Genomic DNA, 22,392 nt, shown 5'->3' with positions numbered 1-22,392 from the left:
TAAAACCAACTGAGTTTGACTATTGGATGTCTCACTGATTAATAAACGGAACCAAATCCATTTCTACCATGGGCAAGAGATGGATACAATATAGACAGATTAGATAGTACAAGGAAATAACACCATGACTAGCTACTTGATGGGACACGCTGTGTGTCTGAGCCTGATATTGGCTGGACAGGGCTCCGAGGAGAGCAGGATTAGAAGAAGATTGTGCCCACTGGGGATGCAAGTTTAAAACTTTTGGGGTAGGGGGACACCTACAATTCTGGTAGATTCAGACTCCATGAAGCCTTCAGTGTCCCTTGTTATCAGGCTCTTGAATGAAGTTTCCCAATCCCATCTTTCTCCTGGCACTACCACATCCCTATGGACACTACAGGTCTCAGCATACAATATGCCACCTAGATCAAAGCAGCTGGGTGCATGGCATGATGGGATGTATAGTCTCTGCAGGCCACTGCACACTGGCACAAGTCTTGTAACCCACCATTGTGTTATGTGTATAATACACTTCTGGCATAATACAAGGCATCTTGCTCATCTTGTAACACAGCACCACACCTCTACAACACACACACACAATGAACTAGCCCAACTGCCTGAGGTCTTTCCACTGAACGGCTCCTCTGGGGGTTTCCCCCTTTAATATTAAACAAACTGTTTACATTTTCAGAGCCATGTAAAATAAACAGCAGCTGCTGTGAGGAGATTTAGTGCACATGGAGGAGCGGGGGGATTGGGAGTATTGTTGAACTTCCCACCATTCTGTGTCTTCCTCAGACTTAAGACTCAGACAGGCAGATATTAGCCCACTTGCCCCTGCACTTACAGAAGTACCTGTGTGAATGCTCTGGGGTTCTATAGAGCTCTCTAAGCTACCTGCCTGCATGAAAGAACTATTGGCTATTCTGGGGCAGGGCTCTCAATCCCTCCTGTTGAAGTTGTTCCACTTGGTATAAATACTTAAATATTCATTGCAGCAAGGACTGGAATCCAGGCTATAGAGTTGCTCTCACCCTCTCTGGCCCAGTGATGATTCAAGTATTCTATACCAAGTGAAACAGCTTCAACAAGAAAAATGCCAACCCAAAACAGATGATAGGCTAGTGGTTAGGGCACTCTACTAGGAGCAGGTTATTCTCGACAGAGCATTTTTTCACAAAGGAATTCGTTTCAGTAGAGTCATCAAGATAGCAAACAGTAAGATTCGAGGGGGTCTGTGCAACCCCCTTTCTCCAATGCCTGTTTTCTTCACTGATGCTCCCATCTCTCAGCCACTACTCTGATTTCTCCACTTAACTCAAAGAAGAGCTGCTTAGTTCCCATCAGAGCAAAGAAAGAGCTTTAAGTGGTGAATAATACCCAGTCAGGCTGGTGCCTCAGTGACAACAGACTTCAGAGTGGGGGAGATCAGGTCTGAATGGGCTACTTCACATGCTCTCCAATCACTGCTTGCTGCAATGGTTATTAAAGTAACTGGACTCATTACCAGGGTTCTGATTCTTACTCTGGGGTCCTGACACTCACCCACCTCTTGTCCATTCCAGGCTCCTGAAGAGCAAATGAACAAACTGGCTGTTGCAGAGGGAAGTCAGTCTCTATTGCTTAGGAAACCCTGTGCCGATTTTCACTCTGTATGAAGCTCATCTAGTTTACAGATTCTTCAGATGCACTGTGGTTCATCCCTAAACACCGGGAACACACTTGTGATTGCCCTTTGAGGAAACAGATTTTAGAATAGGGTGTGTATGGGGATGAAGGAGGGCAGGCGTGGTTAATAAGTCTTCTCTAAGGAAAACATGAAATACAGTGTATTTGACCTCCCATGACTAAGGGCAGCTGGTGAATTGCTCTTTCTTGACCATTTTCACTTTGAGTGAAGCAAAAACTGAACTGGATAATTAGGATTTAGTAAGGAATATTCCAAACCAGATTTCTGGCTGTACAGGTTTTAACCAACAAAATATACTCCTGCCCCTGAAAATTCAGCAACCCTTCCCTTAATCTGTCAGGGAGGTCACCTTTTCAGTTTGAGAACCTCTGGTTTGGTTCAGTGTATGGTCACAGCTGCCAACATCTGAAACCAGTTTGTGGATAGAAATAGAGCCCCATCTCTAGCCCCTGCACCTCATATGTCCCACATTCCACCTATTTCTGTCTCCCCCAAGGAAATGTCTTTCAGATTCATGAAGAGGGCACAAGCCATGCAGCAAGCTGAGGCTCTGGAAGCATCAAGGCCCAGAACACAACACACCAGCCTCTGTCAGCAGCTGCAATGCTAGGGAGTAGAGGTGTACAGCCATCTATCCTGCCGGCTCAAAGCCATTCCGAATTTGGAAAAAAAACCTGCCAGACAGAATAAATTAGAAGGCTCTGCATTATTCTATACCTCCCCAACCCTTCATTGCAGTTGACTAGTTTTTATGTCCATTTGCCTCCATGCACCATAATACCTTGCACAATTGGGTGCGTTAAGGGGTTTTCTACCTCCTCTGGACTATCAGGTACTGGAAAACTGCCAGAGGCAGGGTACCAGGATAAAACTGTCAGATGGCCTGATGCAGTATGGTAGGAGGCAAGATACCAGAGTAGCTGGGCCAGTAGTCTGCTCTGGTTTGGCAGCTTCTTGTATAGCCACAGACTTGATCATGAAATCCACAATATCTCAACAGACTTTGTTCTTGTAGGAATAAAATGTGCACAGGTGCAGCTCTTGGAAGACAAGTTGAGGGAGGAGGACAGAATGAGATTCAGAGTCAACACCTGCCCCTCCCCCACTTCTGCCAAGATTTTATACTCTTGAAGAGCTGGAATTGTAAGTAGAATCGTTATCTGCAATACTCACCAGCAACCACACACCAGAACCACTAACCCAGGAACCTATCCTTGCAACAAAGCCCGTTGCCAACTCTGTCCACATATCTATTCAGGGGACACCATCATAGGGCCTAATCACATCAGCCACACTATCAGAGGCTCGTTCACCTGCGCATCTACCAATGTGATATATGCCATCATGTGCCAGCAATGCCCCTCTGCCATGTACATTGGTCAAACTGGACAGTCTCTACATAAAAGAATGAATGGACACAAATCAGACGTCAAGAATTATAACATTCAAAAACCAGTTGGAGAACACTTCAATCTCTCCGGTCACTCGATTATAGACCTGAGGGTGGCTATCCTTCAACAAAAAAGCTTCAAAAACAGACTCCAATGAGAGACTGCTGAATTGGAATTAATTTGCAAACTGGATACAATTAACTTAGGCTTGAATAGAGACTGGGAATGGATAAGTCATTACACAAAGTAAAACTTTCCCCATGTTATTTCTCCCCCCCCCTCCCCGACTGTTCCTCAATTGTTCTTGTTAACTGCTGGAAATAGCCTACCTTGCTCGTCACCATGAAAGGTTTTCCTCCTTCCCCCCCCCCCGCTGCTGGTGATGGCTCATCTTAAGTGATCACTCTCCTTACAGTGTGTATGATAAAATCCATTGTTTCATGTTCTCTGTGTGTGTATATCAATCTCCCCTCTGTATTTTCCACCAAATGCATCCGATGAAGTGAGCTGTAGCTCATGAAAGCTTATGCTGAAATAAATTTGTTAGTCTCTAAGGTGCCACAAGTACTCCTTTTCTTTTTGCGAATACAGACTAACACGGCTGCTACTCTGAAGCAGAGGATGAGTCACTCAACTTTATTAAGACTTAATGACTGTTTTGATTGCTCTGACTAAGATTATAGGGCTGATTCCACGGTATTTACCAGATTGCTTTAAAGCAATATCAATAAATTCACCATTAGACCTGCTGATTTTCTCCTTGTTCAACACTTGGCCCGTAATCCAGACTCTGTGTCGATGTGCTGGCTTCTGGAAAACAGGATGGCACCATGCCACAGCCCAGGAAATAGCATCGTCTGGAAGAGGAAAACTACGGGAGACCAAATTTGGCATTACTAGCTGTGACTGTTACCTCTGGCTGGGGGCAGAGGGTTTCCTTCCTCTGCACATTTAAAACCATTTCACAATGCTCTGCATCTTATTGGATGAGTTTTCCCTTTGGGGATGGGGAACAATGAATGCTGACCTCAGATTTAATCAGAAAGTACATGACAGTCTGTGTCTGAGCAGTTGCAGAGATTCCGAGTCAAGGGCAAGAGGGCACATATACGTTTGATCTGTACTACAACTACTACATATGCCTCAGCTCTCCTGAGGAGGACTGCCTTTATTCCCCTTCCTCTTCTTGCTCTTTTCCCTCAGGAACAGGAGACTCTTTAGTCCAAGAATATTATGCTATTGTAGATTTACACCACCACCACTTCCAGTGGCTATTGACTTCTTTTTGTTTGATTTCAAACCCTGATCTATTGAGGTCAAAGACAGTGACCCCAGCCTTCATGTGGCATCAAAGAGCGTGATCCAGCCTGCAGCCACTGTGGGCACTGCAGCTTCAAAAGACAGCTCTGATTCATACAGGAAAGGGTTCCAGGACCTCCAGCACTTATTCATTTCTAGTTGGAGGAAAGCAGGATTCTCTTATAGATTCCCAGTGGGTACTGGCCCAAAGAACAATCAGCAGCTCAGTTACTATGGGGGTGGGGAGAGGGAAGAATAGAGGCATTGCAAATCAGTCACCTGTAATGTGTGTCAGTGAACTAATAGTACAGGGTGTGGGGGAGTCCCAAAAAGCACAGGTGAGTGACATCGGAGGCTTTCAGGACCTCAGGACTTTAAAAATGCATTTTGAAATAAGGACAAGAAATCTCAGCCATCAGTGCATAAGAATATTGTCACAAGGCTTGAAACGAACTCCTGACCTGTCTACCTACCTATCTGCAGCACTGCATGGTTGGTGGGGGGCATTATGCAGGTACAGGTGGTTTGAATTCCATTGAAGTATCTTGGTCTTGGCTACTGCTGGAGGCAGGATAGCAAGCTTGATGGACCAAAGATCTGACCTATGCTCTTCAGTCCAGAGGTTTCACATCAGAATATGGACTTAGGCTTCCACAGATCTCCCCAACCATGGATCATCGAATCTGGTCAAACAGCTGAGTGTATCATCATATAGACTTTTAAGGATGGCATATAGGGATTTTTGTCCTTGTGAGAATGCTCCTACCTCATATACCCAACTGCATTGTAGCCCCAACGTTTACAAATTTGAAAGCTAAGGGAGGTTGCTCTATCAAGACTTGAGATAACACTGAACCACATCCTGGCCGGCTGTTTCAGCTAAAAGCAGATTATAGGGTTTGTGGGCTTTTGTGTGTGTGTGTGTGGGGGGGGTACTTTAATAGCTTTTCTTGCTATGCCTTCCTCTCCTTTTCATCTTGCATATTGAAGTTTTATGTTCTGTAGCAATGCTGTTCTCTGTTAAATTATACAGTGCATTGCACTATAAGTTGATGAGATGGCCTAGCTTTAAATACAGCTCTGCTAATGTAGAGAGACCAATGTGACTGTGGGAGTTGTATTCAGCAGACAGCCTAAAACAGAACATGTCATTGTCCATTTAACTTAATTCAGGAAGCATCACAGTGTAAAGTGAAGATCAAGAACTAAGAGCAAACTTCAAGCAACTCCACCCCAAAAAGCAGGTGCCTTTTGTCTGTTCCATCTGTCTCTGTATCTCCTCCAACAAAGTCCTTTCAACAGTTTGAATATTGAATACCTATTTGCAAGCAAAGAGCCTAAATATGGGCTGATCACCTCCAATTACCATCAGGCCCTTTCATTGGGAATGACTGAAACTCCCCCTGATCTGGGGGTGGTGCACCATTATCCCAGTGAACCAAGGGTAGGAAGGACCATGAGGTTCTTGGAGCCTCAGGAGAGAGAGAGAGAGAGAAAGCCTCCCAGGGACTCCTGGTCTGTTGTCTCTGAGTTACTTTCCTGGATGGTGCCTATTTAGTTCACTGAAACAGCATTTATACCTAAACATCTCATGGTACCATGGAAATCAAATATGGAAAAGACCTAAAACTGTAGGCCCCTTCTTTACCACCCTACAAACACCACTGCAGGATTATGCTTCATAGACTATTCTCCATGGCTTTGTCCAGTGTATATTTAGAAACAATAGTAGTTCATGAGGATGTGAGAAAACAACCAAAGTCCATTCAGAAAACCTTCTAGGGTGCTAATGAATTGAGGGGATGGAGTTTAAAGGAAACAATAGCCTAGAATAATACAGATAATAATGCAGAGCTGGGATAGAAAGCTTTAGACATTAGCACAGTGGGGTTCTGACCCATAACTGAGGACCCTAAGGGCTATGGTAACAAAAAAAAACAAAAAAAAACCAAGCAAACATTCCTGCCTTGGAGCAGCAGGAGGGACAACACTTCTTTGATCAGGACTCTGGGCAATAGAGGCTCCTGGCCTATAAGGGAGGTGGAGTTTTCCACTCCTGGTTAGAAAAGGAGACCAAGGAAATGGGGGAGAAAAGGAAAGAGGAATTTTCCCAGAGAATCACTGTCCAAAGATTCTTTTCTTGGAATTAAATGAGAAGTTGATGCAGGCAAATCCCAAAGTGAAAAGACAAGATTCCGGTTGGCTGCAGCAATTTCTCCTAACAATGCCTTGGGATCATGTAAACACGGTTATTAATAGAAGCCTATACTTCAAGTGGCCCTGGAAGGCTGCTTCCTCCCATTCTTCTGGGGTTTAAATTAAAGGCAGTGAAGCCCTGGCTGGAGAAAGCCTCCTTTGCTCCTATTTTATTTTCTCTCCCCCTTCACTGCATTTCCTGTCAAGATTTGAGGTCAGAAAAGGCGGAAATCTCTTTGTGCCTTTGTGATTGCTGAAACACTGACTGAGAAACACAACTCAGAGGCTGGTAGACATTGCATTCCAGTGTGTGTCGGTCTGGGGGAAGAGACAAAACACATGACAGTATGGGTGGTTGTGTATGTGAGTATTTGTATTTAGAGCTACAATGACTCTTTGGGCTTCCCAGTGAAGCTAAACCCAGCAGAGATGGCCCAAAAACACTGCATTTTTAGACTAGTTTTGCAAGTCACTGGGATCAAAGACAGGACTTTTCCCAGCCCTGTTTATGAGCTGACAGCCCCCGTAAATCCTATGGGAATATAGGGTATCTTATACTTTCCAACTTTCCTTAGCTCTTTTGTGTCTCAGATTGAAGCAACCCCATTTTTCCTTCAAATAGTTCTTTTGCTCTGCTTCTAGACTGACATGGGGACTAGGACATAAAATGAAAACTAAATGTATACAAACCCCAGGATTAACACACAATCCCAGCAAATGTACATACAAACCAGAATGGGCAGTAAATTGCATCAGCAGAGTAAACATAGCAAAGGATGTAAATTCACACCATCAACACAGCAAAAGCCTTAAGAGCATGCAAAATACAACTGCTTCCACCCATGGTTGTCTTCTTACTGGGAGTCATAGTGGCCCACTGCACATTCCTCCAAATGTTTCTAGTAGATGGAAGTCTCTCTCCCTGCTCCAACATCTGTGGCACAACTCCTCCTACCCTGCTGCCTACCATGCACCAGGACACATCATCCCTTCCTTCAACTTCAAAGAGGTATCCAGGGTATAATCCACCACCATGAGTCTCAAGCCTTCCTCTCAGCCCCCTGACTATGGAACTGAGCGTAACAAGCAAAAAAAGGTTTCAGAGTAGCAGCCGTGTTAGTCTGTATTCGCAAAAAGAAAAGGAGTACTTGTGGCACCTTAGAGACTAACAAATTTATTTGAGCATAAGCTTTCGTGCTCACTTCATCGGATGCATTTGGTGGAAAATACAGAGGGAAGATTGATATACACACACAGAGAACATGAAACAATGGGTTTTATCATACACACTGTAAGGAGAGTGATCACTTAAGATAAGCCATCACCAGCAGCAGGGGGGGAAAGGAGGAAAACCTTTCATGGTGACAAGCAAGGTAGTCTATTTCCAGCAGTTAACAAGAATATCTGAGGAACAGTGGGGGGTGGGGTGGGGAGGAGAAATAACATGGGGAAATAGTTTTACTTTATGTAATGACTCATCCATTCCCAGTCTCTATTCAAGCCTAAGTTAATTGTATCCAATTTGCAAATTAATTCCAATTCAGCAGTCTCTCATTGGAGTCTGTTTTTGAAGCTTTTTTGTTGAAGGATAGCCACTCTTAGGTCTGTAATCGAGTGACCAGAGAGACCGAAGTGTTCTCCAACTGGTTTTTGAATGTTATAATTCTTGACGTCTGATTTGTGTCCATTCATTCTTTTACGTAGAGACTGTCCAGTTTGACCAATGTACATGGCAGAGGGGCATTGCTGGCACATATCACATTGGTAGATGCGCAGGTGAACGAGCCTCTGATAGTGTGGCTGATGTGATTAGGCCCTATGATGGTGTCCCCTGAATAGAGTTGGCAACGGGCTTTGTTGCAAGGATAGGTTCCTGGGTTAGTGGCTCTGTTGTGTGGTGTGTGGTTGCTGGTGAGCATTTGCTTCAGATCGGGGGGCTGTCTGTAAGCAAGAACTGGCCTGTCTCCCAAGATCTGTGAGAGTGATGGGTCGTCCTTCAGGATAGGTTGTAGATCCTTGATTACAGACCTAAGAGTGGCTATCCTTCAACAAAAAAGCTTCAAAAACAGACTCCAACGAGAGACTGCTGAATAGGAATTAATTTGCAAACTGGATACAATTAACTTAGGCTTGAATAAAGACTGGGAATGGATGAGTCATTACACAAAGTAAAACTATTTCCCCATGTTATTTCTCCCCCCCACCCCACCCCCCACTGTTCCTCGGATATTCTTGTTAACTGCGGGAAATAGCCTACCTTGCTTGTCACCATGAAAGGTTTTCCTCCTTTCCCCCCCCTGCTGCTGGTGATGGCTTATCTTAAGTGATCACTCTCCTTAGAGTTTTCAGAGTAGCAGCCGTGTTAGTCTGTATTCGCAAAAAGAAAAGGAGTACTTGTGGCACCTTAGAGACTAACAAATTTATTAGAGCATAAGCTTTCGTGAGCTACAGCTCACTTCATCGGATGCATACAGTGTGTATGATAAAACCCATTGTTTCATGTTCTCTGTGTGTGTATATCAATCTTCCTTCTAAGAAAAGGAGTACTTGTGGCACCTTAGAGACTAACAAATTTATTAGAGCATAAGCTTTCGTGAGCTACAGCTCACTTCATCGGATGCATACAGTGTGTATGATAAAACCCATTGTTTCATGTTCTCTGTGTGTGTATATCAATCTTCCTTCTAAGAAAAGGAGTACTTGTGGCACCTTAGAGACTAACAAATTTATTAGAGCATAAGCTTTCGTGAGCTACAGCTCACTTCATCCGATGAAGTGAGCTGTAGCTCACGAAAGCTTATGCTCTAATAAATTTGTTAGTCTCTAAGGTGCCACAAGTACTCCTTTTCTTTTTGCGAATACAGACTAACACGGCTGCTACTCTGAAATCTTCCTTCTGTATTTTCCACCAAATGCATCCGATGAAGTGAGCTGTAGCTCACGAAAGCTTATGCTCTAATAAATTTGTTAGTCTCTAAGGTGCCACACGCAAAAAAAGAGAAAGCTCTTTCCTCCTGGCCTTGTCCTGCTGAAGTCTTGGCTCACCTGCCCCTTTAGAGAAGCCAATAAACTCTCTCAGCAACATCTTCACACGTAAGGCCTTGGCTAGTGTACAAGTGTCCCCACTGGAACTGGCTGGAACATTTTGGACAATAAATGTTGTTGAAATATGCTGTTTTCAAAGCCATAATGTTTCATGGTGATGTATCAGTTTCAAAGTTTTCGTCAGGAAGCTGGGAGAGAGAGACACTCACTCTATAGCCTGGTGGTTAGGGCACTGATCTGTTTCAGAGAGACCAGGGGATGAAAAACTCTGCTTGGAATCAGGAACAGCAGAGGTTTGCCCTAGTGTCTCCCATATCTCAGGCTGGTGCCCCACCCACCAGACCCACCCCAGGCATCTACCCTAACTTCCCAAATTGAAAAGTTCAGGTTTCAATCTTAAACACGGACATTTGCATGCAATCCTATTTTAACAAAAGCATTCTAAAGGTTTTGATGTTGTTCCAATGCCGAAAAAATCAAGTCCTCTGTGTCAGGTCTAGCCGCCACTGCTCTCTTCTGGCTGGAATGTCAGCCCTGCTTCCAGGTACATGATCATACGTCTCCACTGACTGCAGCTCAGAGTAAGCATTTTAATACTTCTACTGCTCATAAGATTATCCTGTAGTTTAAAGGGATGGCTTTTGGGTTTATAGAGCTAAGACTCTCATTGCCAGCAGCCATGAAGTCCTGAGCGGCCACAATGAGAAGGCTAGATGAAAGATGAAAATTCTGTGTAAGCAGAGAGAATTTACAAGTAGGTGAAAGACAGACAGACAAATAGCAATGAGGAAACCAATGAAATTGAAAGGCAACAAATTTAAAACTGAATAAAAACCACCTTTTAAAAAATAAGCTGCTAGTTAACCTGTGGAACTCACTGCTTCAGATATCACCAAGGCCAAGAGCTTAGCAGCATTCAAAAGACAATTAGACATTGACATGGATAATGAGAACATGCATGGTTACCTTAGGTAGGATAAAACATAAGGGCTATAATTTCATAAACTAATCACTGACTGCCTATGGCTAGGATGAAACTTCCTACTCTATTATGGGGTTTGTGGACCTTTCTCTGAAGCCTCTGTTACTGGCCACTGTCAAAGATAAGATACTGGGGTAAATGGTAATGGACACCACTGGCCTGCTCCAGTATGGCAATGGGACACTGCCTGGATGCGGTAGCAAAGGGAAGGAAGGTTAAATCACCAGTCAGGGGGAGGACTGAAGGAGACTGAATTTTTTAAGAAGTGATTGGGAAAATGCTGTCCCAGAGTCTTTTGCCTGCCACATTCTGTGTGGGGGATGGAAACTGGGAAAGGTAAGGGAGCAAGCCGATCAGGAGATTGCAGCCTGAATTTTTACCAAGGTGACCTGCAGTCAGCGACAGTCCCAGAAAACAGCATAAGACAACCAGCTTACCCTCCATGTGAAACATGGAACAAGTCAGAGGAATATTCTCCATGCTCAACAAATGCTAAATCAGAAAGGGTCTAGGGAAACGTGGAGTTTCCCATGCATTTCCAAGGACTGTGCTATAAAAACTGTATTCGTTGCTGCAAGTAACACTAAGAGCAGAGTCTCACTGATGGCACCTTTCCAGCAAACTGTTATGAATACACTACTTCTGTACACAGCTAATTATACCATGCCCAGATGCCGGGGGAGATGGCCAATGCACCAGGAAACTCATAGAAGCATATGCTACCATATGGAGGAGACAGTCTACACTGGTCCCACTTCTCTGGGAGAACAAGGCCTCTCCACCAATCATATTCCATTACTGTCAATAAAGCAAGTTCTTAGGAGATTGTGAGGTCTGAGGGGAAAGTAGAAGAGGAAGGGGAAATGTTAAGTGTGTTAGTCTGATTTCTGGGATCAGAACATTTGGAAAGTGGAGATGAAGTCAGGAGGATACTACAGAAGAGGTGACAAGGATTAGGGTGTGTGGAGTAGAGGTCTATTCCCCAAGAAATGTGCTTTGTACCTTTTTTGGTAAGAAGCACTACAGTGATGTGCTCTGTGGGTGAAATTCCCCACAGTGCTGAGGCCTAGCACAATGCATATGCACCACTTAGACCCACTTTGAAATAAAATTACCAGTCTGTAAAAAAAAAAAAATGGTGCCAAACTATTTACTTGATTTCCTGCAGCAGTGAATTCCACAAGTTAACCATACACTGCTGAAAGGAGTATTTTGATTTAGTTTGTTTGCTTCTACCTTCCAGTGTGCTTCCATTTTTTATTATGTACCTGTGGGTCATATCATAGACTAAAGTACAAAAAGCACCTGGTGTTGGTTACCTCAGAGCGCTCTGCTAACTATTCTCACTTCCAGGCTAACCTGTTCTACATTTCCACGCTTTGACCAAATGGACATTCCACCAGCCCACAAGTCACAAGTCCTTTTTCAAAAACTTTTGCAACTTTAGTTGCTGTTCAGCAAAATTCCACATCGCACCCAGTGATCAGACTGTCAGTTACACTGATGTAATTCTAGGGCCATTCTAACATTAGCTGGTATTTGTACCATCATAAATGAGATCAGAATCCGGCCTAAAGAATTGTTCTCCATGTTAGTCACATCCTTCTGGAAAGGGTCCAATGTCATGAGTCCAAGTCACAGGATTTCCACCACCAGCATAACGCTTGCGATCACAGCATCACCATTAGAGATGGAGAAAAACAGAGAGTTATTTTTTGGCAAAAGTTAGATGTGACACCATAAAACAGAATATATGTTTAGAGAAGCTAAAAGCAAGAGGACTGATGGAGAAAAACACACAGACACCCCAGACTCACTTTAGACATGCCAAACAATGGAAACTGCTTATAATATACTCTGGGCTTGCACCGACACATTGTGAACAAAAGGAAGAAAACTATTTAATGTTCAACAGGAATTGCAACTACACAAGAGAACCAGGCACCTTCCTGCTGGGTCAGAAAATTGGTCATTGAATGCTGAGTTTTTCACCTTTAGGTCATGGACTCCAATCCAGCCTAGCTCAGTAGTGACCTGAAACAGTGTTACCAGTCTAAGGGCTTGTGTACAAACAATACATAACATTCCATGGGCCTCCTCCATCTTTTTGAACTCCAGGCCCTATGTCCCTATCTTGCCCTCCTCAGGATAGCAGCCCTCTAGGAGAATCCTTAGAATGTGATATTAGGCCATGTGGTATCACCAGCCTTCCACAGGGTTGCTGGCATTTGCAGGTCATGGGTCAGATTCAGTTGCCTTCACCTTGAGTAGTCATTTGCACCAGGGCAAAGTGGGTGTAAGGTGCTACCAGATTAGAATGGTACCATTTTGCAACCACTTTGCACTGACAAATAAATTACAAGATCCAAAGCAACCAAGAGTCAGGCTCCATCTGAGGGTTAGGTCTACTGCAAACACAGGTGTGACTGCAACTTGTGTAGACATGCCAAAGTTAATTTCAATCTAGTTACTGGGTTAATGAAGTTGCAGCATCATGGGCTTCAGTGCAGGCTCTACAGTCAACCTGGAATTCTGGGTAATTACTCAGACATTGTTGCAGCTTCACTGCTACTTGTGTCCCAATTAGCTAGATTAAATCTAGCTCGCGTATGTCTGTACAAATAGCAGTCACATCCCATAACTGCAGGCAGAAATACCTTGTGTCTCTAGTGGTTGGCCCACACCAAGGCTCAGAATCTGCTGCTTGCTTATCACAGTAGAATTACTCCTTTAGCTCATGTGGTAAGGGCTTTTGCTTTCAGTGTGTGAAGATCCTTGGGTTCTCCCCCACGGATGGCCTCATATGTATGCAAGCATTCAGATACCATAGTAACAGGAAATCAAGAGCATCATAGAAATCTAAGTAGGTGGGTAAATATAGTTTCATCACACACATGAGATTTTATTTGATGTCCTTCTAATTAATCCTTTCCCCCATTTTTCACCCTCCCATAACAAGCATCCTTTTCAGCTACAGAGTTAAAGTGTGAGAACCGATTAAGAAAAATCACTGAGGAATTATAATCTGGAAAGCAGAAGTTGCTGGCAAGAGCCATTTCAATCAGTCGGCGATAGAAGAAGTGCTGAGTGAGGTCACTGCAGGGGCTACATGCTCCATCTCTTATGCTTCTAATTCAAACAACAGAATATGGCCAGAGAAAATGAGTGCCAGGCGCAAGCCATTTCCATTTGCTGACATACAGGCAGAGAGCTGGCTGTGAACAGAGATGGAGTCAGGTGAGAGGAAGAGCCAGGGGAGCTGGCACTTTAAGGTAAGTGGCTTGGCAGGCATATGACAAATGAGTTATTATGCCATTAAACCACAGGGCCCAGAGAGGACTTTATTTATGAAAAGCAACTTCACACAGTATCCTAATTAGCTCTGGAAGAGGTCTCCTTGAAGCACCTCAGGAACAAAAGGGGGCTAGTGCCCCAGCACTGGCAGCCATTGCTGATCAGACTAAAGCAGAGCAACCTCCACTGATACTACATGGACTGGTGGATGCTGAGTGTGACACTCACCTGGCTTAAAACCAACTAGAAAGCAGTGGCCCAGTCACTGCAGGACCAAGTTACTCCACCCCTCTGTGCATCACTGTATCTCCTTGTAAATGGAGATGATAATCCTTAGTTTATAGGGATCTTATCTGAGTTACTAGCTGTATTATATCTCGGGGTCCTCAGATGGAACATGCAGCATGCTACATAGCACAGAATAATAGGAGTACTTTGTGCCTGTGTTCTCCCCCTGGGAGAGACTTGTGCACTTATATTACAGTCATAAGGACCAATCCCCCATACATCCCCACCTTTTAGTCATGGATGGACACACTATGAAGCCTACTTCTTTGATTCTCCATGTTGGTTTCACAGTCACACCTCATATTGAGTAGGGGGAGGGAACAGGGACCAGAAGGCCAGCATGATGCCAACTTTAGGACAAAAACGCCTTTGAAGATGGCTGTGCTGATAACAGCCCATCTGGGCTCACTTTGAGGACAGGTGGTAAGGGAGGGCCATGTTGACCTTACCTTACTGGGCTTTTTGATCTCAGTCCCAGTGTTGATAGATTAGGTGAAGGACCAAAGCCCGGGGGTGAAAGGCCACCAATTAGTTTAAAAAATACTGAAGCGATAAGCAGCAAATTGTCAAGCTGTGCAGCAACACAATCAACAGAAGTACATGTGATGACCAGCCTATCGGAGCTGAGCCCCAGCAACCTTTCTGGGGAATCAGAAAGGTGGCAGATGGGTTTCTGTGGGAGCCCTCCTGCACTTTCCAGAGAGTCAATGGATCAGTCTAACAGAGGATCACACTAAGCTATTTGTTTCCACTTTGGTTCTTGCTTCCTATCCATGACTCCCAAGCAGATACACTGGGCCAGATGCTCAACTGGGGTAAATCCTCTGAACTCAGGGGAGCTATGCCAACTTTCACCAGCTGATAGCCAGTAAGTTAAAGCCACATTTATGTTGATGATCCTGAGCATGCAAATAAATAGCCCACTAGTTAAATTTTCCTCACGAAAATGTCAGGTTGTTCCCTAGTTGGACAAATGTCTACATGACAAAACACACTGACACCATCAATACCTGGAGCACAGAAGCCAAGGATAAAATGGGCCATGAAAACTGAACTATCCTTCTTTCTCTAAAGATCGACCCTGCTGGAAGGAATCAGGTAGGGGCACGCATCAAAACTGTATCAGTTCTATAGATAAAAAGCCCGTGAGTGTGCACGGCTGTCAGTCCAGTTCCTGTCATGAGCACTAGAATCATGAAAAGCAAATAAGAGGCAATGGGAAGAGAGGAACCTGAGTTAGGGGAGTCACGCAGATAGAGCTGCTCAGGAAGAAGCCCACACAAGTCAATTTCTAATAATGAAAATGCAGGCCAATAAATAACTCCAATAACGGAGGTCAGTTGGTATCTGATCTCCATTTCCTAGCTCTGCAACCTGCACTTTTCTTCCATTTTTAAAGAACTGGGAACACAAAAAAAAGCCTCTTTTTTTAAAAAAGAGTTTCTTCTTTCAGGGAACAACCATTTCAGCGCACAGCCTCTGGAAAGAGCACATCTCCCTGTCAGAGAAACTACAAGCCCATTGTTAACCTGCAGGATTTGTGCAGCAGATTCTTGACAGAGAAAGAAAGAGCATATATATATATATATATATATATATATATATATATATATATATATGTAAACACACACACACACACACACACACACACACACACAAAGAATAAAGCATGATCAACAACGGACCTCACATTGTGTTCACATATGCACATATTATGTACATGCATTCCTGGGTGTGGGGAGGACATGGTGCAGTCCACTGTGGGTTAGTACACATGCCTTCAGAGGTATGTGTTCAAATCCTATCAAGATCATAAATGAAAGTTAGCTGTTAGTAGAACTAGTTAAAAATAAAATGAAAAATTCTCCCCTTTTTAGAAATTCAAAAAATGTCAACCTGCTCTAGAGCGGACTGAAATACAGAAAGAAAATAATTCCCAGAAATTGTCCATATGTTTCCTGATTATTCTTCAAAATTTCAACAAAATTTGAAAAGTTTCAAACAATAGCTGCTAGCATACATTAGCACACCAATAAAACACAACTGCACTAAGTCTTGCAGATTGGGATTTAGTTGCACTGGCTGAACTCTGAGGGGGAGCTCAGGCCTGTAATAACAGGAAATGCTGTGGGTTAGCATTGAGGTTCATCGCCATAGCTGGGGGAAGGGGGTAGGCCAGGACCAGAAGGACAAGGAAGAACTGCAATTTGGGACTGCGGTGCCTTTGCAGAACTTGGAGGTGGAGGGGGGAGAGGGGAAGGAGCCCAGGACTGGAATAGCAGAGGCAGGGGTCAGCACTGGGGGAAGCTGGAAATTGTCCCTTTACATACAACATGCCACTCTCTAACCCTCTAACCAATTTCACCATCAGTTCCTTTTATGAGACTTAAAATGCAAGCCAAGCAAAGTAGAAGTGAAGAACTTATAAGAGTTTTGGCGAACCAGGTCAGAACTAAGAGGTGTACTGTGTCTGGGAAGGAGAGTTCAAAAGTGGACAGATACTTGGAAGGACACATCTGTTGAACCATACAGTAAAGTTGGCTGTCTGAAACCTTCACCTCCGATAGATCTCAGCTCATCCCAGACTTGCACTTTTGCTGAGCAAAACGCATAATGCCTTGTTAATAATGAATAGCTCTCTGTCTGCCTTACTTAACACTGGAGCTCTGAACAGATCCACAGCACTTTCAAATTATCTAGCACAGCTGATTCGTAGCCTACCAGGAGTACTCCTGAAGCCAGTATCTTGATCAGCTGTAATGGAATCATACCATTAATGTGTTTTAAATTAGGCATACATTACAGAGCACAGGTGCATGAACAGACAGTAACAGTGGGAGCCTCCCCTGGGGACCCATTGCCCTGGGAAAAGGTGTACAAGTGGGAGGCCTTCCAATAGGTCCTATAACCTCAGCAAAAAGCAAGAGGAAAGAAACAAGCAAGCCACCTCATTAAAGAGGAAGGGAAAAGGTGTCAAGATAGAATATGAATAAGCAGCTGTAGTGGAGGGTCCCATTGCTGTTTGGAAAAAACTAACTCCCACCTGTTGCCTTGGTGAGGAGAACCCTCCTGCAGCCTTTGGGGAGGCAAGTATTCACTCCAGCCTTTTCATCAGTAACAGCAGCTTCCTCAGAAAACAATCATCCCCACAGCCCACAGTATCAGTCTCTCATTGTGATGTCCTCTTCCCTTTGGACTCTGGCCAAATTTTGCATGCTGTGCCAACTCACAGTAGCCACACAGAAAGATGCAGGGAGCAGCCTGCTGGCCGCTCCAGAGTTAGACTCTCGGTCTGATGTGTTCCACATGCCCACTGGCGCAGTTGTCCATTCAACAAGGGAGGTGTGGGATTTCTTCCCAACTCTTTAGCCAACCAGGGTTTTACTTTGGGGGTGGAGAGTCAGCTCTCCTCTACCCATTCCCTGACCAATCAGGGCTTCATCTGTTGATCTGCAGAGTGAGGGTTCCACATAGCACATGTTCTCTTTCCAATTTGCAATAGGACAAATTTCCCTAACACACACTGCCCTGCCAATATACACCAACGGTGACCTGGAGGGACTCTCGCAGCACTACGCTTAGGGGCTCATGCGAGTGTGATTTCCACATAGTCAATTTTTGGTCTCTCTCCTGAGACTGAGAAAGCAACAAATGTGTGCCAGTCATGGTTGGGGTTTTGTGATGCACAACTGAACTGAAGAGCTGTCAGTTTATTTCACACAGGGCCTACAAAAAAAGAACAGTAAGAATACCAGTCTCTGCTGACCTGACCTGGATTTGAAGTGGCAGCCCACTGAAAAAGGCTTACAAATCCTCACAGCCTTCCAGTCTCCCACTCTCCCACTGATCACCCCTCAATAAACGCTTGTAAATTTTGGGAGTAAAAAACATGAATCAGGCTGAACTTGTGTGATGCTAAGGTTGGCCTGAAATAAACTTGCACTGATTCTTGCAGGAATTCCCTCAGTCATTCAGCAAGACAAATCCCTTCCCCTTTACCCATGGGATGAGGTCCAGCAGCCAAGACTCTTCCTTCTCCCACACTCTGTACTACTAGGGCAGCCACCATCTTGGCTGATGTACCACAGACTGAACTAGGGGTCTCCAGAACTAAAAGAAAGAGGTGCTTCAGCTTGAGCTGAAAGAACACGAGGAGTACTTGTGGCACCTTAGAGACTAACGAATTTATTTGGGCATAAGCTTTTGTGAGCTGAGAAGCCTAGACATTTTAGGTGGGGCTCTAACAGATTCCTGTCTGCAGATTGAGGTGTGAGGGAGACCTCTAACATATGCTCATCACTGGCATACACTTGCACAATGAATGTGGTTTTGAACTGTTTTCAGCCTGGAAGCTCCAGCACTGCTCTGCTATGTTACATCAATCTCATGAAAATGGTGCTTGACAGCCACTGATGAACATGTTCAGTGCTGTAGCATTGACAGGCCAGTGAGGTTTATCTCACTTATGGGATGGTCCTGCATGAAACAGCCTTTGCAAGCCAGGTATTTCCCAGAGCTTCACGTTCTTGTTCCCATCTCCATCCTTCATGGACCAGTGCTCTGAGCATGTGCAGAATTCCAAAGACAGCTCCAAAATGGTTGCAATGCAAGTCATCTGCAGTAGTGCTAGGAAGATTTGGTTGATTACCCTTCCCATTTGCTCACCCATGGCTAGAGTCAGCCTTCACATACATGTGTGAAACCCCACAGAAGTCAATGGCATAACTGCAGACAGAATTTGACCAATAAGCCTGCTGCTGCTGTTTGACGTATGCCTGTTTCTGCAACAAGCATTATGTAGCTGGGCCATTACCAGCTATGGACACAGCAATAAAAAACAAGTTTTAATACAGAGTCTTATGAACACCTAGCCACTCATTCTGTCTATCAGGTGTACACACTAGCCCTTCTCACCAGTGGCACCCTGGTATTTCCTGTTCGGATCCAGGCAGGAAATGCTGCCTCTTTCACCCTGCACATCTCAAATTCCACAGGGCCTTGCAAATTGTAAAGCCAGCTCTGATGTTCTGAATACCTTTCAGAGGGGGGACTCTAGATGCTAGGTGCTGAGCATGCTGTGCATCTCCAGGGCTCCCTGCTGGCCCTGGGGATAATTAATGAGGAAGATTTAGGGTTTCATGGAAACACTTCCAGTTTCAGTGCGACCAAAAAAGTCCAACACTGTAACTGGAAAAAAACAGGCAAACTGCGTGCCCTTGAGGTATGACAAGCAGCACAGGGAAAGGGAGGGAGCACAAGCAAGATGGAAAATTCCCTGGCTCTGAACCTCTCCATGCCTAATCTCTAGCATTTTGCAGGCTGTTAATTGACTCTGCCACCCCCCTGAATCTCGAGGCTCAAGCAAGGCTGAGGTTGTAACTTCCCTTCCAAAGCTGCTTGTGGAGGGAAACTGCTGGAATTGTCCAGCTGTTCCCAAAAATAAAGGGAAAGGACAATTAAAATTGGGGGGGGGGGGAGTGTTTACAAGGATTGGGTTGGGGCAGGGGGCAACTGAGAAGAGGGACCCTCAGGGAAGTCTTCAAAGGAATGCTTGTTTTAATGGGAGCTGGAGTGAAACAAGCTTGGGAGGGTGAGACAGTCTGTTGTACTCCATGGGGGTGGGAGGCAGCAGGAGGGCTGGGGAACTGAACCAAGGGAAGATATAGTGGTGGCTACACAGACTGTGCTCACAGATGGAATATTGTGAGGCTTGCAAGAGGCTGCCCATTAAGTACTTAAATAGCAATGATAGCAGAGAGAAAGAAGCTTCTTTGCTGGGCTAGAATCCTCCAAATTGCCCACAGAGTGGACCCAGCATCTGCCCCAAGGGAGTTTGGGAGCTGGGGACCTGTTTGAATTTTGTTTAAAACTTTGCGGGGGAGGGTGAATGTGGTTCTCAGGAAAATGAGAGCCTGATAATGCTGGTGTGCATGGCTACCTCCCTCTCCTCAGTCCTGACCTGCAGGCACCCCTGCTCTTCCAGTCCCACCCCAAACCCCACCAGTTGTGCTGATAGACCTCAGATTAGTCCTACAGCTCCCTCTGCTATTCCAGTCCTACCCCTGTACCCATCCCCCCTGGAACGCTCAGCTGATGCACTTCAATTCAGTCTTGCAGTCTCCTGCTTCTGTTCCAACCTTAGACCTCGACAGAGGAGAAACTGCCAATTGTGCCATATTGTGTTAATAGGCTCTGTGGAGGGATAACAACCAACAGGGACAATTTGAAGGGCTCAGACAACTACTCTGCAGATGCAACCTTGTCACAGCCTAAACCCAAGGCTCTAGCGGTGAAAAGCTAGTTCATTCACTCACTGTGCCCTCTCTGCCAACTAAATGTTTGGAGATGCCTCTGATTTAGCAGCATTAGGCTTGCACCTTCTGTCGCTGATGGCTGGTGAACACAGACTATGTTCCAGGCACCATCATCCCATATGCAGCTGAAAGGGTGGGGGTTGTGTGGGGGAAACAAGACTCCCTGAAATGAACACAGACTCACTTCCCCGCACTTCTGCCGTGCATGTGAGTATCGCATCAGACTGTCATACAAGTAACAACAGACCCAACTCGAATTTGGAAGGAATTAAGGCCCAAAACATTCTTAGGAATTCTCTGCAGATGCACAGGGGAATGATAATCTCCTCCAACAGTGAGCCAACAAAGCCTTCCCCAAACCCCACCCCTTTTTCTTTTAACCCCAGAGTGCCCTAAGAAGCACTCCGCAAACATATTGTATTTCTTTTGGGAGCACCTTCACAAGGCAGAAGCCTGCTACAAGAAAGGTTCAAGTTACAATTTAGGGTGGTTCTGATCGGGCCCATTCTCATGGTGACTAGATTGCTCTGGGAGTTGGGAGTGGGATAATGAACCTTTCCTATAGTGGAGTCTGGTCTGAGCCCAGATGAGAGGGGTAGCTGAACAAAGAGGGGCATAGTGCCATCTGTCAGAAGGATCTAGTGGGTTCTTAGTCCAGATTCCCATGGATAGCAAGGACATTGGCACAAGAACCACCATCCAATCTTTCCCCCCTCCCTTCTTGTTGGTAGTCTCAGCAGGGAGGCCAAAGACTGGATGAGCAGAGTCTGAATTCCCCTCTCATCCCTAGATTAGATATCTCCAGTTTATAGATAATGCTGACTGGTAGAGGACAGCATGAGGAAATCTTGCCCAGCTGCTGCCAAGGCTGTATCTGCTCTAGGGATAAATAGTTGAGTCCATCTCTCATCAGCAGTAATCACAAGAAGCCATCAAAAGATGAAGGAGCCTATTGGGGAGCAAAAGGCATGTTTTCCTGAGAGAGTGACAGCCTCTCACTGAACCTGGCACTGCTCACCCCACTATCACCTGAGGCAGAAGCAAGCATCCATGATTTTTTGCTCCTGGTTAAGGATATCCTGTAGGATCACCTCAAGCACCACCCCTGGCAGGAAACATTGGATCTGGGCCCAGCTCCAGCCACCAACTCACCAGCAGGAACCTGCAACCTTGGAAGACACTAGGATTTTTCCAGCTATGTGTCCATTGCCTGCTGGAGGTGGACTAACTAATGTATCCCCAGGTTGAGCTCATTCAGATAACAACAAACAACAGTATGTCAAAGGTTTATTTCAATGCTGCAGGTCATCCCCCAGCAATGATGGAAAATCTACCACCATGTGAGTGACTGAAAAGGAACAAAGGCAGAGAACCAAGAATCAAAATATCACAAGTAACACGTGGAGCTGACATCACCCTTCTGCCCGTGACTGGTGTGTGGCACAAGATTCTCTCATGTGAAGACTGAGCCTTTCATGTGAACATCCTGTGTCTGAAATTTCTATTAACAAAAAAACTCAACCAACCTGGATTAAGAGATGCAAGAGGAAAATGCCTCGTTCATGAAGGAGCTGGAAAGTTTTAGCTGCTGCAATTTTGTGTTATTACAGGATCAGTCATGGTCAGAACCATTTCAAACACTGCTGGCAAAACCAATAGTAACCCCTCACTAGTAGCCTCCATAAACTCTGACCCAGTAAGTGGTCCCTTTATAACTTCCCTAACAAGCTCATTGAAGCTACTGCCCCACCTGGCTGATTTGCTAACAAACCTCAGGTGATCCTTTCCGTGTATCCATAGACACCAGATCCATAAAAACTGCCTCAATCTGATACAGATTCAGAGGTATTCCTTATAATCACTCATAGCTTTTGTGCTGTTCTGCTAGTAGCCTGTGCATACACTGGC

General features: G+C 44.8%; 1 long non-coding RNA gene across 3 annotated transcripts; it reads right to left on the bottom strand.

Annotated features, from left to right (window-relative positions):
- Positions 1-635: 635 nt before the first annotated feature.
- LOC122460587 lies at positions 636-22,167 on the bottom strand. 3 transcript variants are annotated; one of them, XR_006281989.1, is made up of 3 exons: positions 22,011-22,151; positions 17,214-17,896; positions 636-1,554 (listed from the first exon to the last, which is right to left on the bottom strand). It is a non-coding gene; the product is annotated as an uncharacterized LOC122460587 (long non-coding RNA). The 3 variants fall into 3 exon arrangements; XR_006281988.1 differs by lacking the exon at positions 636-1,554 and adding an exon at positions 12,017-12,251; XR_006281990.1 differs by lacking the exon at positions 636-1,554 and having other exon boundaries at positions 16,219-17,896; positions 22,011-22,167.
- Between the last annotated feature and the right edge of the window lie 225 nt (positions 22,168-22,392).

Source organism: Dermochelys coriacea, chromosome 6 (genome assembly GCF_009764565.3).
Source record: "Dermochelys coriacea isolate rDerCor1 chromosome 6, rDerCor1.pri.v4, whole genome shotgun sequence".
In the NCBI taxonomy this organism is placed as follows: Eukaryota; Metazoa; Chordata; order Testudines; family Dermochelyidae; genus Dermochelys; species Dermochelys coriacea.
The sequence above is the reverse complement of the archived record's forward strand: the minus strand, read 5'-3'. Positions and strand labels throughout refer to the sequence as shown.